Here is a 14,481-nt window from a genome sequence, read left to right on the forward strand (position 1 = left end):
TGCACAACGCCAGACACCATTACAAATAAGTTCATAATAAAGAACCCTTGTGTAAACATTTATTTTGTTTCAGTTCAATCAATTCTTTCTTCAAAAGCAGAATACTTGTTTGTATAATTGATGGGTCATAGTACATTTAATCAAAAGGAGAGGAAAAAGAAAATCATGAAATACTAGTATATTGTTTGATATGAAATCCCTACTAACCCGAAGGACAGTAAGATCAGGCAATTCCCCACTGAGGCCTTTGTAGAGTGTGCTCCTGTGTGGAACATAACACTTTCATGAGTGGAAAGTGGCATATCCACACAGGTATTTTAATTCAAACAGGCAACATATTGGAATACATCGACAACATTGAGGGAGTCAGTTGGCTGAGCGGTGAGGGAGTCGGGTTAGTAATCCGAAGGTTGCCAGTTCGATTCCCAGTCATGCCAACTGACGTTGTGTCCTTGGTCAAGGCACTTCACCCTACTTGCCTCGGGGGAATGTCCCTGTACTTACTGTAAGTCGCTCTGGATAAGAGCGTCTGCTAAATGTAAATGTAAAATGCAATATTCAGGTTTTACCTTACACCATCTTTGGTTGCTCTACACTTTGGTTTAGCAGAAAGCACAGCCATCTTATCCACAGGGCCTGGCTTTACACCCTATCAAGTTAAGCACAATACAGTTAGAAGTTAAATATAGTTAGAAAATATATCCAACAGCTCTGTAATTACAGTGCAAACTTACCAACGTTCTGGGCTTGTGCCACTGCTGTTCTCCTTCAGTACAGCTTAGCACAGGAGGGACCACTGGCACCTTCAGCTGAGAGTAATGTGCTGACTGGAACAGCAAAGCGACACAGTGGTTGCATAAAGCTGCTCCAGCAACACATGTACAGCTGTGATGAAGCAGCTCCACAGGACTGGAATCTTTCAGTACCACCTGCATAAGTAAAATGTCATAGTAAATACTTATCTTAGCTTGGTCACTGTTTAACCATTCTTTTAGGACACAATCTTGTTTTTACAATATTTTCTATATCTAATATTCTAGAATCAGAGATCAAATGTCATGTATTTCTATATGTTGGATTAGAGTATGTTGTATAATATGCCAACTGCATTAAATCAACATCCATAATCGTTTTTCTTTGAAACATGATAGCCTAATACCTTAAACACAAGATTGCATCTTAAATGAATGACAGTTGGGGGAAACTTGAATAAGAACACATTTAACAGTCAACTTTTTCTGAGATTTGTGTACTAAACATTCTCAAGAGTCTTCATGATTTTGTGATTGAATTAGAGTATCAGTTTTTGACTGGCGGATGTGTAAAGCATTATTTTAGCATTAGAAATAAATTTGATTTCCTTTATTTCAATCATTTTTTAAGACATTAATTTGCCTTCTCACATGGGAACATGATGTAGTGTCTTTCACGTGACACACCAAGTTTGGTGGTGATATTTCAAAGATTTGCTGAAATTTGATCCAACTTCCTGTTTGGTTGCTTTGTTGCAGATTTTGATTGGCTCTACCGGACAAACGGTTTTGAAATTCAAAAATCTGTTGAAGGATTCAGTGAGGGTTGCTCTGACGATGATACCTGCCAATTCTGGGGAAGATTGGACAAAAATTGTAGGAGAAGTAGCGAAAAAACGTGTTTCCTAAATCTTTATTGTACAAAAAAATCCAATATGGCGGCCGTTATAGGTTATTGAGGCTTTTTTGTTCCTCATGAGAAATAAGGCATATCTAATGAATTTCAGAATTTTGGGACAAATGGGATGCGAATGGCATCACTTTGTAAATGGACAATTGGGGCTTGGCCGTAGCGCCACCTATGGATAATGGTGTGTCATTTGTGGTGTGGTAGTTACTCCTGGCCTATACTATCAATGTTTCAGGATTTTGAGAACTTTTTCTAAAATGCATTACCATCAAGATCCACAAGGGCCTTCACTTCAAGCCAAGGAATGAGTGGGGGCTTGGTCAGCCCACAATTGCCTGAAATGTTGTGTATGCGTCTTGCCAAGCCCGCGCGTGTGTCAAGGGAAAGGCTGAGTGTGTGAGAATGTGGAGCACGCGCGCGCTGAAGAGCAGGGGAGACATTTCATTGAAAATTTTGTTAGCAATTAGCCAAGCATGCATGTTTCAAATATTCACATAAAATCGACTTTTCATGTTACAGTCAACTTTTCCTCAGATTTGGTACTAAACATTCTCAAGAGTCTTCATATGAACTTGTGATTGAATCAAAGTATCAGTTTTTGACCGGCGGATGTGTAAAGCATTATTTTAGCGTTAGCGATAAATTCGATTTGCTTTATATCAATCATTTTTGGAGATATGAAGTTGCCTTTGCACATGGTAACATGTTGTAGTGTCGTCCACCGATATACCAAGTTTAGTGTTGATATCTCAAAGATTTGCTGAGATTTGACCCAAGTTCCTGTTTGGTTACTTTTTTGCTGATTTTGATTGGCTGTGCCGGACAAACGGTTTAGAAAATCAAAACGCCATGGGATAACTTTTGTGAGGCTTGGTCTGAAGATCATCTCTGGTCATTTTGAAGAAGATATGACAAAAATTGTAGGAGGAGTAGACTTTCAAAGGTTTTTGATACAACCGGAAATAGCGGAAAATCTATATAACCGGAAATTGACGTCATAGGGTGCGTTGAACTCGTCTTGATCCAGGGAATCCAATGGTACCTCATTTTTGAAAATCAGTCATACGGTTCAAAAGTTGCGTGTGTAAACACAAGTCCAACTTTGACCCATTGGTGGCGCTAGAGTGGTCTGATGGGATACATGAAACTTGGTGTAGGTATAGAAGGAACTGTCCTTAATGAGTGTGCCAAATTTAACAAAAAGTTATCCAAGGGTTCTAGGGGCTGCCATTGACTCCCATGGAACTAGAATAATAATAATAATAATAAATATAACTGCAAGCAGCAATGGCGGATTCCTCCAAACATTGCAAACCACTGAAAAATGTATATTTTTTACAAATTGTCACTGTAAAATTCCATGCTGCAGACTTACCAATGGGATACCAAATCTGAAATGCAATACCATCAAGATCCACAAGGGCTTTTATTTCAAGCCAAGGAGTGAAGGGAGAGGGTTTGGTGAGCCTACCCATTCCAGAAAGCCTTGTATCTTAGTGTATCAGGGCGTGGCCTGTAGCGTCACTTATGGGTGATATTGGGCCATTTGTGGTGTGGTAGTTACTCTTGGCCTATACTATCAATGTTTCAGGATTTTGAGAACTTTTTACCATTGTAAACAAAATCGGAAATGCAATACCATCAAGATCCACATGGGCCTTTGCTAAAGACCAAGCAATGAGTGGGGGCTTGGTCAGCCCACAATTGCCTGAAATGTTGTGTATGCGTCTCGTCAAGCTTGCGAGTGTGTCAAGGGAAAGGCTGAGTGTATGAGAATGTGGAGCGCGCGCGCTGAGGAGCAGGGGAGACATTTCATTGGAAATTTCCTTAACAAGCCAAGCATGCATTTTTCAAATATTCACCAAATTTCAACTTTTCATGTTACAGTCAACTTTTTCTGAGATTTGTGTACTAAACATTCTCAAGAGTCTTTATGAACATGTGATTGAATCAGAGTTTTTTGACTGGTGGATGTGTAAAGCATTATTTTAGCGTTAGATAGAAATAAATTAGATTTCCTTTATTTCAATCATTTTTTAAGATATTAATTTGCCTTCTCACATGGGAACATGATGTAGTGTCTTTCACGTGACACACCAAGTTTGGTGGTGATATTTCAAAGATTTGCTGAGATTTGATCCAACTTCCTGTTTGGTTGCTTTGTTGACGATTTTGATTGGCTGTACCGGACAAACGGTTTTGAAATTCAAAAATCTGTTAAAGAATTCAGTGAGGGTTGCTCTGACGATGATACCTGCCAATTCTGGGGAAGATTGGACAAGAATTGTAGGAGAAGTAGCAAAAAAACGTGTTTCCTAAATCTTTATTGTACAAAAACATCCAATATGGCGGCCGTTATAGGTTATTGAGGCTTTTTTGTTCCTCATGAGAAATAAGGCATATCTAATGAATTTCAGAATTTTGGGACAAATGGGATGCGAATGGCATCACTTTGTAAATGGAAAATTGGGGCTTGGCCGTAGCGCCACCTATGGATAATGGTGCGTCATTTGTGGTGTGGTAGTTACTCCTGGCCTATACTATCAATGTTTCAGGATTTTGAGAACTTTTTCTAAAATGCATTACCATCAAGATCCACAAGGGCCTTCACTTCAAGCCAAGGAATGAGTGGGGGCTTGGTCAGCCCACAATTGCCTGAAATGTTGTGTATGCGTCTCGCCAAGCCCGCGCGTGTGTCAAGGGAAAGGCTGAGTGTGTGAGAATGTGGAGCACGCGCGCGCTGAAGAGCAGGGGAGACATTTCATTGAAAATTTCGTTAGCAATTAGCCAAGCATGCATGTTTCAAATATTCACATAAAATCGACTTTTCATGTTACAGTCAACTTTTCCTCAGATTTGTGTACTAAACATTCTCAAGAGTCTTCATATGAACTTGTGATTGAATCAAAGTATCAGTTTTTGACCGGCGGATGTGTAAAGCATTATTTTAGCGTTAGCGATAAATTCGATTTGCTTTATATCAATCATCTTTTGAGATATGAAGTTGCCTTTGCACATGGTAACATGTTGTAGTGTCGTCCACCGATATACCAAGTTTAGTGTTGATATCTCAAAGATTTGCTGAGATTTGACCCAAGTTCCTGTTTGGTTACTTTTTTGCTGATTTTGATTGGTTGTGCCGGACAAACGGTTTAGAAAATCAAAACGCCATGGGATAACTTTTGTGAGGCTTGGTCTGAAGATCATCTATGGTCATTTTGAAGAAGATATGACAATAATTGTAGGAGGAGTAGGCTTTCAAAGGTTTTTGATACAACCGGAAATAGCGGAAAATCTATACAACCGGAAATTGACGTCATAGGGTGCGTTGAACTCGTCTTCATCCAGGGAATCCAATGGTACCTCATTTTTGTAAATCAGTCATACGGTTCAAAAGTTGCGTGTGTAAACACAAGTCCAACTTTGACCCATTGGTGGCGCTAGAGTGGTCTGATGGGATACATGAAACTTGGTGTAGGTATAGAAGGAACTGTCCTTAATGAGTGTGCCAAATTTAACAAAAAGTTATCCAAGGGTTCTAGGGGCTGCCATTGACTCCCATGGAACTAGAATAATAATAATAAATATAACTGCAAGCAGCAATGGCGGATTCCTCCAAACATTGCAAACCACTGAAAAATGTATATTCTTTACAAATAGTCACTGTAAAATTCCATGCCGCAGACTTACCAATGGGATACCAAATATGAAATGCAATACCATCAAGATCCACAAGGGCTTTTATTTAAAGCCAAGGAGTGAAGGGAGGGGGCTTGGTTGAGCCTACCCATTCCAGAAAGCCTTGTATCTTTGTGTATCAGGGCGTGGCCTGTAGCGTCACTTATGGGTGATATTGGGCCATTTGTGGTGTGGTAGTTACTCTTGGCCTATACTATAAATGTTTCAGGATTTTGAGAACTTTTACCATTGCATACAAAATCGGAAATGCAATACCATCAAGATCCACATGGGCCTTTGCTAAAGACCAAGCAATGAGTGGGGGCTTGGTCAGCCCACAATTGCCTGAAATGTTGTGTATGCGTCTCGTCAAGCTTGCGCGTGTGTCAAGGGAAAGGCTGAGTGTGTGAGAATGTGTAGCGCGCGCGCTGAGGAGCAGAGGGAGACGTTTCATTGGAAATTTCCTTAACAATTAGCCAAGCATGCATTTTTCAAATATTCACCAAAATTCAACTTTTCATCTTACAGTCAACTTTTTCTGAGATTTGTGTACTAAACATTCTCAAGAGTTTTCATGAACTAAAGGCAAACAAATCAACAGTTATTGGCCAAAAAACATTTTTGGTTCCTGCGGCCACGCCGATCACATGACACGATCACATGACACCAAATTGATTGGACATCCTCAGAAGACGGTTCCGAGTCATCTTACCAAGTTTGGTGTTGATATTTCAAAGATTTGCTGAGATTTGATCCAACTTCCTGTTTGGTTGCTTTGTTGACGATTTTGATTGGCTGTACCGGACAAACGGTTTTGAAATTCAAAAATCTGTTGAAGAATTCAGTGAGGGTTGCTCTGACGATGATACCTGCCAATTCTGGGGAAGATTGGACAAGAATTGTAGGAGAAGTAGCAAAAAAACGTGTTTCCTAAATCTTTATTGTACAAAAACATCCAATATGGCGGCCGTTATAGGTTATTGAGGCTTTTTTGTTCCTCATGAGAAATAAGGCATATCTAATGAATTTCAGAATTTTGGGACAAATGGGATGCGAATGGCATCACTTTGTAAATGGAAAATTGGGGCTTGGCCGTAGCGCCACCTATGGATAATGGTGCGTCATTTGTGGTGTGGTAGTTACTCCTGGCCTATACTATCAATGTTTCAGGATTTTGAGAACTTTTTCTAAAATGCATTACCATCAAGATCCACAAGGGCCTTCACTTCAAGCCAAGGAATGAGTGGGGGCTTGGTCAGCCCACAATTGCCTGAAATGTTGTGTATGCGTCTCGCCAAGCCCGCGCGTGTGTCAAGGGAAAGGCTGAGTGTGTGAGAATGTGGAGCACGCGCGCGCTGAAGAGCAGGGGAGACATTTCATTGAAAATTTCGTTAGCAATTAGCCAAGCATGCATGTTTCAAATATTCACATAAAATCGACTTTTCATGTTACAGTCAACTTTTCCTCAGATTTGTGTACTAAACATTCTCAAGAGTCTTCATATGAACTTGTGATTGAATCAAAGTATCAGTTTTTGACCGGCGGATGTGTAAAGCATTATTTTAGCGTTAGCGATAAATTCGATTTGCTTTATATCAATCATCTTTTGAGATATGAAGTTGCCTTTGCACATGGTAACATGTTGTAGTGTCGTCCACCGATATACCAAGTTTAGTGTTGATATCTCAAAGATTTGCTGAGATTTGACCCAAGTTCCTGTTTGGTTACTTTTTTGCTGATTTTGATTGGTTGTGCCGGACAAACGGTTTAGAAAATCAAAACGCCATGGGATAACTTTTGTGAGGCTTGGTCTGAAGATCATCTATGGTCATTTTGAAGAAGATATGACAATAATTATAGGAGGAGTAGGCTTTCAAAGGTTTTTGATACAACCGGAAATAGCGGAAAATCTATACAACCGGAAATTGACGTCATAGGGTGCGTTGAACTCGTCTTCATCCAGGGAATCCAATGGTACCTCATTTTTGTAAATCAGTCATACGGTTCAAAAGTTGCGTGTGTAAACACAAGTCCAACTTTGACCCATTGGTGGCGCTAGAGTGGTCTGATGGGATACATGAAACTTGGTGTAGGTATAGAAGGAACTGTCCTTAATGAGTGTGCCAAATTTAACAAAAAGTTATCCAAGGGTTCTAGGGGCTGCCATTGACTCCCATGGAACTAGAATAATAATAATAATAATAATAATAATAATAATAATAAAACTAACAATAACAATAGTGGGGGCTTGGTCAGCCCACAATTGCCTGAAATGTTGTGTATGCGTCTCGCCAAGCTTGCGCGTGTGTCAAGGGAAAGGCTGAGTGTGTGAGAATGTGGAGCGCGCGCGCTGAGGGTCAGGGGAGACATTTAGTTGGAAATTTCCTTAATAATTAGCCAAGCATGCATTTTTCAAATATTCACCAAAAATCAGCTTTTCATCTTAGAGTCAACTTTTTCTGAGATTTGTGTACTAAACATTCGCAAGAGTCTTCATGAACTTGTGATTGAATTAGAGTTTTTTGACTGGCGGAAGTGTAAAGCATTATTTTAGCGTTAGATAGAAATAAATTAGATTTCCTTTATTTCAATCATTTTTTAAGATATTAATTTGCCTTCTCACATGCGAACATGATGTAGTGTCTTTCACGTGACACACCAAGTTTGGTGGTGATATTTCAAAGATTTGCTGAGATTTGATCCAACTTCCTGTTTGGTTGCTTTGTTGACGATTTTGATTGGCTGTACCGGACAAACGGTTTCGAAATTCAAAAATCTGTTGAAGAATTCAGTGAGGGTTGCTCTGACGATGATACCTGCCAATTCTGGGGAAGATTGGACAAAAATTGTAGGAGAAGTAGCAAAAAAACGTGTTTCCTAAATCTTTATTGTACAAAAAAATCCAATATGGCGGCCGTTATAGGTTATTGAGGCTTTTTTGTTCCTCATGAGAAATAAGGCATATCTAATGAATTTCACAATTTTGGGACAAATGGGATGCGAATGGCATCACTTTGTAAATGGAAAATTGGGGCTTGGCCGTAGCGCCACCTATGGATAATGGTGCGTCATTTGTGGTGTGGTAGTTACTCCTGGCCTATACTATCAATGTTTCAGGATTTTGAGAACTTTTTCTAAAATGCATTACCATCAAGATCCACAAGGGCCTTCACTTCAAGCCAAGGAATGAGTGGGGGCTTGGTCAGCCCACAATTGCCTGAAATGTTGTGTATGCGTCTCGCCAAGCCCGCGCGCGTGTCAAGGGAAAGGCTGAGTGTGTGAGAATGTGGAGCACGCGCGCGCTGAAGAGCAGGGGAGACATTTCATTGAAATTTTCGTTAGCAATTAGCCAAGCATGCATGTTTCAAATATTCACATAAAATCGACTTTTCATGTTACAGTCAACTTTTCCTCAGATTTGTGTACTAAACATTCTCAAGAGTCTTCATATGAACTTGTGATTGAATCAAAGTATCAGTTTTTGACCGGCGGATGTGTAAAGCATTATTTTAGCGTTAGCGATAAATTCGATTTGCTTTATATCAATCATTTTTTGAGATATGAAGTTGCCTTTGCACATGGTAACATGTTGTAGTGTCGTCCACCGATATACCAAGTTTAGTGTTGATATCTCAAAGATTTGCAGAGATTTGACCCAAGTTCCTGTTTGGTTACTTTTTTGCTGATTTTGATTGGCTGTGCCGGACAAACGGTTTAGAAAATCAAAACGCCATGGGATAACTTTTGTGAGGCTTGGTCTGAAGATCATCTCTGGTCATTTTGAAGAAGATATGACAAAAATTGTAGGAGGAGTAGGCTTTCAAAGGTTTTTGATACAACCGGAAATAGCGGAAAATCTATATAACCGGAAATTTACGTCATAGGGTGCGTTGAACTCGTCTTGATCCAGGGAATCCAATGGTACCTAATTTTTGAAAATAAGGCATACGGTTCAAAAGTTGCGTGTGTAAACACAAGTCCAACTTTGACCCATTGGTGGCGCTAGAGTGGTCTGATGGGATACATGAAACTTGGTGTAGGTATAGAAGGAACTGTCCTTAATGAGTGTGCCAAATTTCACAAAAAGTTATCCAAGGGTTCTAGGGGCTGCCATTGACTCCCATGGAACTAGAATAATAATAATAATAATAATAATAATAAAACTAACAATAACAATAGGTTTCCTCCTTACGGAGGAATCCTAACTAACAATAACAATAGGTTTCCTCCTTACGGAGGAATCCTAATAAAACTAACAATAACAATAGGTTTCCTCCTTACGGAGGAATCCTAATAAAACTAACAATAACAATAGGTTTCCTCCTTACGGAGGAATCCTAATAAAACTAACAATAACAATAGGTTTCCTCCTTACGGAGGAATCCTAAATATAACTGCAAGCAGCAATGGCGGATTCCTCCAAACATTGCAAACCACTGAAAAATTTATATTCTTTACAAATTGTCACTGTAAAATTCCATGCTGCAGACTTACCAATGGTATACCAAATCTGAAATGCAATACCATCAAGATCCACAAGGGCTTTTATTTCAAGCCAAGGAGTGAAGGGAGGTGGCTTGGTGAGCCTACCCATTCCAGAAAGCTTTGTATCTTTGTGTATCAGGGCGTGGCCTGTAGCCTCACTTATGGGTGATATTGGGCCATTTGTGGTGTGGTAGTTACTCTTGGCCTATACTATCAATGTTTCAGGATTTTGAGAACTTTTTACCATTGCATACAAAATCGGAAATGCAATACCATCAAGATCCACATGGGCCTTTGCTAAAGACCAAGCAATGAGTGGGGGCTTGGTCAGCCCACAATTGCCTGAAATGTTGTGTATGCGTCTCGTCAAGCTTGCGCGTGTGTCAAGGGAAAGGCTGAGTGTGTGAGAATGTGGAGCGCGCGCGCTGAGGAGCAGGGGAGACATTTCATTGGAAATTTCCTTAACAATTAGCCAAGCATGCATTTTTCAAATATTCACCTAAATTCAACTTTTCATGTTACAGTCAACTTTTTCTGAGATTTGTGTACTAAACATTCTCAAGAGTCTTTATGAACTTGTGATTGAATCAGAGTTTTTTGACTGGCGGATGTGTAAAGCATTATTTTAGCATTAGAAATAAATTAGATTTCCTTTATTTCAATCATTTTTGAAGATATTAATTTGCAATCTCACGTGGGAACATGACGTAGTGTCTGTCACGTGACACACCAAGTTTGGTGTTGATATTTCAACGTTTTTCTGAGATTTGATCCAACTTCCTGTTTGGTTGCTTTGTTGACGATTTTGATTGGCTGTACCAGAAAAACGGTTGTGAAAATAAATAAAAAAAATTGAAGAGGAGTAGCGAAAAAACGTGTTTGCTTAATCTTTATTGTACAGAAAAATCCAATATGGCGCCCGTTATAGGTTCTTGAGGCTTTTTTGTTCCTCATGAGGGTTAAGGCATATCTAATGAATTTCAGAATTTTGGGACAAATGGGATGCAAATGGCATCACTTTGAATATAGGCAAATTGGGGCATGGCTGTAGAGGTTTAAAAGGCTACCTCTGCCTAAACTGACATGCACCAACTCCGAGTATTGCGTTTCAATAACCTCCTCATTGCATTCACTCTTATTCCCATAGCTATTGTGGTCGCAAACAAGCATAACTACGTGTGGCCTACACATCAAACCAAATTTCTAGTCAATTGGAGTCATGGTTCATAAGAAGATATTTGTACGTTTTCAAAATGTTCACCGTACATGGTGGACTGTATGGGTCACCACTGTATAGTTTCCCATTATAAATAAGGCATGTATAGTTTCCGACGTTTTAGACTGATGGTGTAGAAATGCCATCACTTTGAAAATGGACAATTGGGGCGTGGCCGTAGCGCCACCTATGGGTAATGGTGCATCAGGGTGTGGCCTGTAGCGTCAACTATTGGTGATATTGGGCCATTTGTGGTGTGGTAGTTACTCTTGGCCTATACTATCAATGTTTCAGGATTTTGAGAACTTTTTACCATTGCATACATTGCAATACCATCAAGATCCACATGGGCCTTTGCTAAAGACCAAGCAATGAGTGGGGGCTTGGTCAGCCCACAATTGCCTGAAATGTTGTCTGTAAAAATCCACAGCTGATCCAGGTGTGTATGCAGGACCCTGACCAGAAAATCTTTTAGGGGGCCTATGTGTGCGTGGTAAAACTATGGGCCCAAGAGACAGATTGTCAAACTTGTCCTCTGCCTCCTTAAAGATCGCCTCAAAGTGTGTAGTGTTTCTTTTGGATTTCAAGCTGTCTTGGACAAGGGAGACTGCAGACAACATGCCCTCTATTGTCTGAGTGTTTTTCTGGAGAGACGCGTTTAGAACCTCTAGTTCACTGATCACATCTAAAGCAAGCAGAAGTCCCAGTACAACACCACCCTGTTGCAGTCGAACACGTAAACCCTCTGACCGGTTTGCAGGCTCAGAATGACTTTCAGCCATCTCATCTAGCGCATTTAGCACCATCCCATATTGGCTGTTCTCAGCCAATATGGGATGGTGCTAAATGCACTTTGGTTGCCTCCGTGGGTTTTAGCGAGGGAGGGGGCCGTGCCCGCTGTCATCGGCCGAGTCTGGGGGAAGAGAGAGAGCGATTAGCTTCTGGTAGCTGTCCGTTGTTGCGCTGTGTTCTCAACCCAAAAACTGGACTGGTCTCGCTTCTTCTTTTATGGCACGGCTGACGAGGTCTAATTCGGTGCAGGTGTGTCTTCTCATTATCCCTCGCCAGCCGTGCGCAATGAGAGGGGTAAACTCGGGAGGCGCTGTCCTTGTTGCCAGTGGTCCTTTGTGGGCGGTGGCTGGACCCACGCTGATACCAGCCTTTACGTGGCTGCGACATCACAGTAGGCACAGAGCCTCCTGCTCAACACCAGAGACATCCCTTGTTCCATCCATAATAATGGAATATTGCAACACTGGTAAGGACCGGATCTCATCTGAAATGTTCCTGATAATTGATGAACTCATCAAATTTATCTGCTCATTTTGACATTCCTAAGATGTGTGCACACCTCTCTTTGAAGATAACCACTTACTGAATGACTGATCACCTTCAGCTTTGTATTTTAAAAGCTGGCCAAGGTTACCTTGATAATGTTCATTACCCCTAAAGGCCAATCCCTGCCTCGCCAGAAACATCTCAGCTCCTATTATTTTTAACAGACTAGCTCTGTTTTCTGCTTGCTGTGTACTGACTGCACTGCTCAACTGTGTAGTAACAGGCCTGGTTTCATAGGCAGCAGTTGTAACAGCCACTTTGTGACCCTCTGATTTCTCATGCATGGGCTTTTCAAGGGCATTTCAAGGGCTTTTTTCCAGTTTAGAAATCCAGTACTGACAAAAGCGGGTCTATACTCTTGGCTTGGGCTGGTTTCCCTGTCTTAAAGTATCTAGAGCAGTGAAAACACAGAACACCCTCAGTACCCATATTAACATGTAGCCAGGGATACTTCTCATACCATGCTTTTTGGAATGTCAGTGTCCGCTCTTTGAGCACTTGTTTTGGCAAAACTTTAGGGTCAGGTTGATTTGGCTTTGTGTATGTCATTATCATGTCATTGTCCTCTCCCTCTGTGTCCCCTCTTGTCCCTCCTTGTTCTCTCCCTACTTCTTCTGTCTGTATTTCTTCTGTCTCTCCTTCCTCAAGCTGTCTTTTTCTGTTGTGGCTGCCCCCTGGCTGCCTCGCTGTCATTAGGAATTGCCTGCAGGCCAGGAGGAAAATGTTAACATTTTAAATCTTGTAATTGGAGTTAAAAGTTGCTTAATACTAATAATATTATTAATAATAGCCTAAAAACTTGTTATTTTACATTTAGCCTACTTCAGGTAAGTGCAAATGCCTTATTATTGTCAGACTAGCTGCTACTCTACATTACAAAATGAATATCTGCCATTACAAAATGAATATCTGCCACATCTGGGGAAGTCAACAGGCATATATTACTTACATTGTTTGGTTTTTGAAAAAACGCTGTGATTGTTTTTTGCTTCTTCATTATTGCTACAGGCACAAACCAGCCAGACTAGCTCCTCTTACCCACCCAGGGGTTGCCCGCAGGCCAGGAGGAAAACGTTAACATTTTAAATCTTATAATTTCAGTTAACAGTTGCTGCTTACTAAAATAACGTCATACGTAAAATAAAATAACATTAAAGATATTCACCTACAGCTAGAATGCTGTTATTTTACATTTAGCCTACTTCAGATAACTCCAAATGCCTTCTTGTAGTCAGACTCAACATAAAAAAAAGACAAATCTGGGAAAGTCAACAGGCATAGATATTTACATTTTGATTGTGATTATTGTTCCTTCTTCAGGTAACCAATTCGATTTCAAGTTGTATAGTGCTCTTGTGTTGTAAAATTGTTGTGTAAAATTATACTGGTGGGGCGGATAGCATTCTCGCTCTAGAATGACTAGCCAGGAACGTCATGTTGCATCTTCATGACAACCAGCCTAAAAGCACAAACGCCGGCTCCAAAAATACTTTAAATAAGCATAATACACTTTTTTTTTTTAAAGTGTTGTAGTACTTTTGTGTGGCCAACGTTACACACGCTACCATTGCCTAATCAGCTGTGCAGTTATTAACTGATGCTTGTCGCCTGACGCCTGGGACACACTGGCTGCGAAGCGCCTGGACGCGCCACGCAGCGCCATGATCGGCTACGATCGGCTACGACTGAGCAAAAGCTGTTCACACCAGAGTCACCAAGCCTTTCAGCTACTCTGAGCTTTCCTTTACGCTGACATGGTACATAAACATGGCATTGGCTATATCCCAGAATTGATCCTTATCTACGTTGTCCTTGTAAAATTGTTGCTGACATACAACAACTCCCTGTGCTTTTCAGCTTCGAGAATTCATTTGATGCTGATTTTTAGAAATCGACTTGGGGGTTCTCTCTCGGTACACTATGTCTGCGTGTGTGTTGTGTGCAATGCGTGACAACTCATTTCTCTCAAACAAACAAAAAAAACTACGGGCATGCTAGCTCAACGGATCAATCCGTTTATTTTCATTAGTTTTCATCAGGGTAACCACAAAGGACGTTCGTTACCAACATTGTGTAATTATAAAGTCTACAACTTTACAAAT

The sequence above is a fragment of the Osmerus mordax genome, chromosome 4 (assembly GCF_038355195.1).
Source record: "Osmerus mordax isolate fOsmMor3 chromosome 4, fOsmMor3.pri, whole genome shotgun sequence".
Classification (NCBI taxonomy): domain Eukaryota; kingdom Metazoa; phylum Chordata; class Actinopteri; order Osmeriformes; family Osmeridae; genus Osmerus; species Osmerus mordax.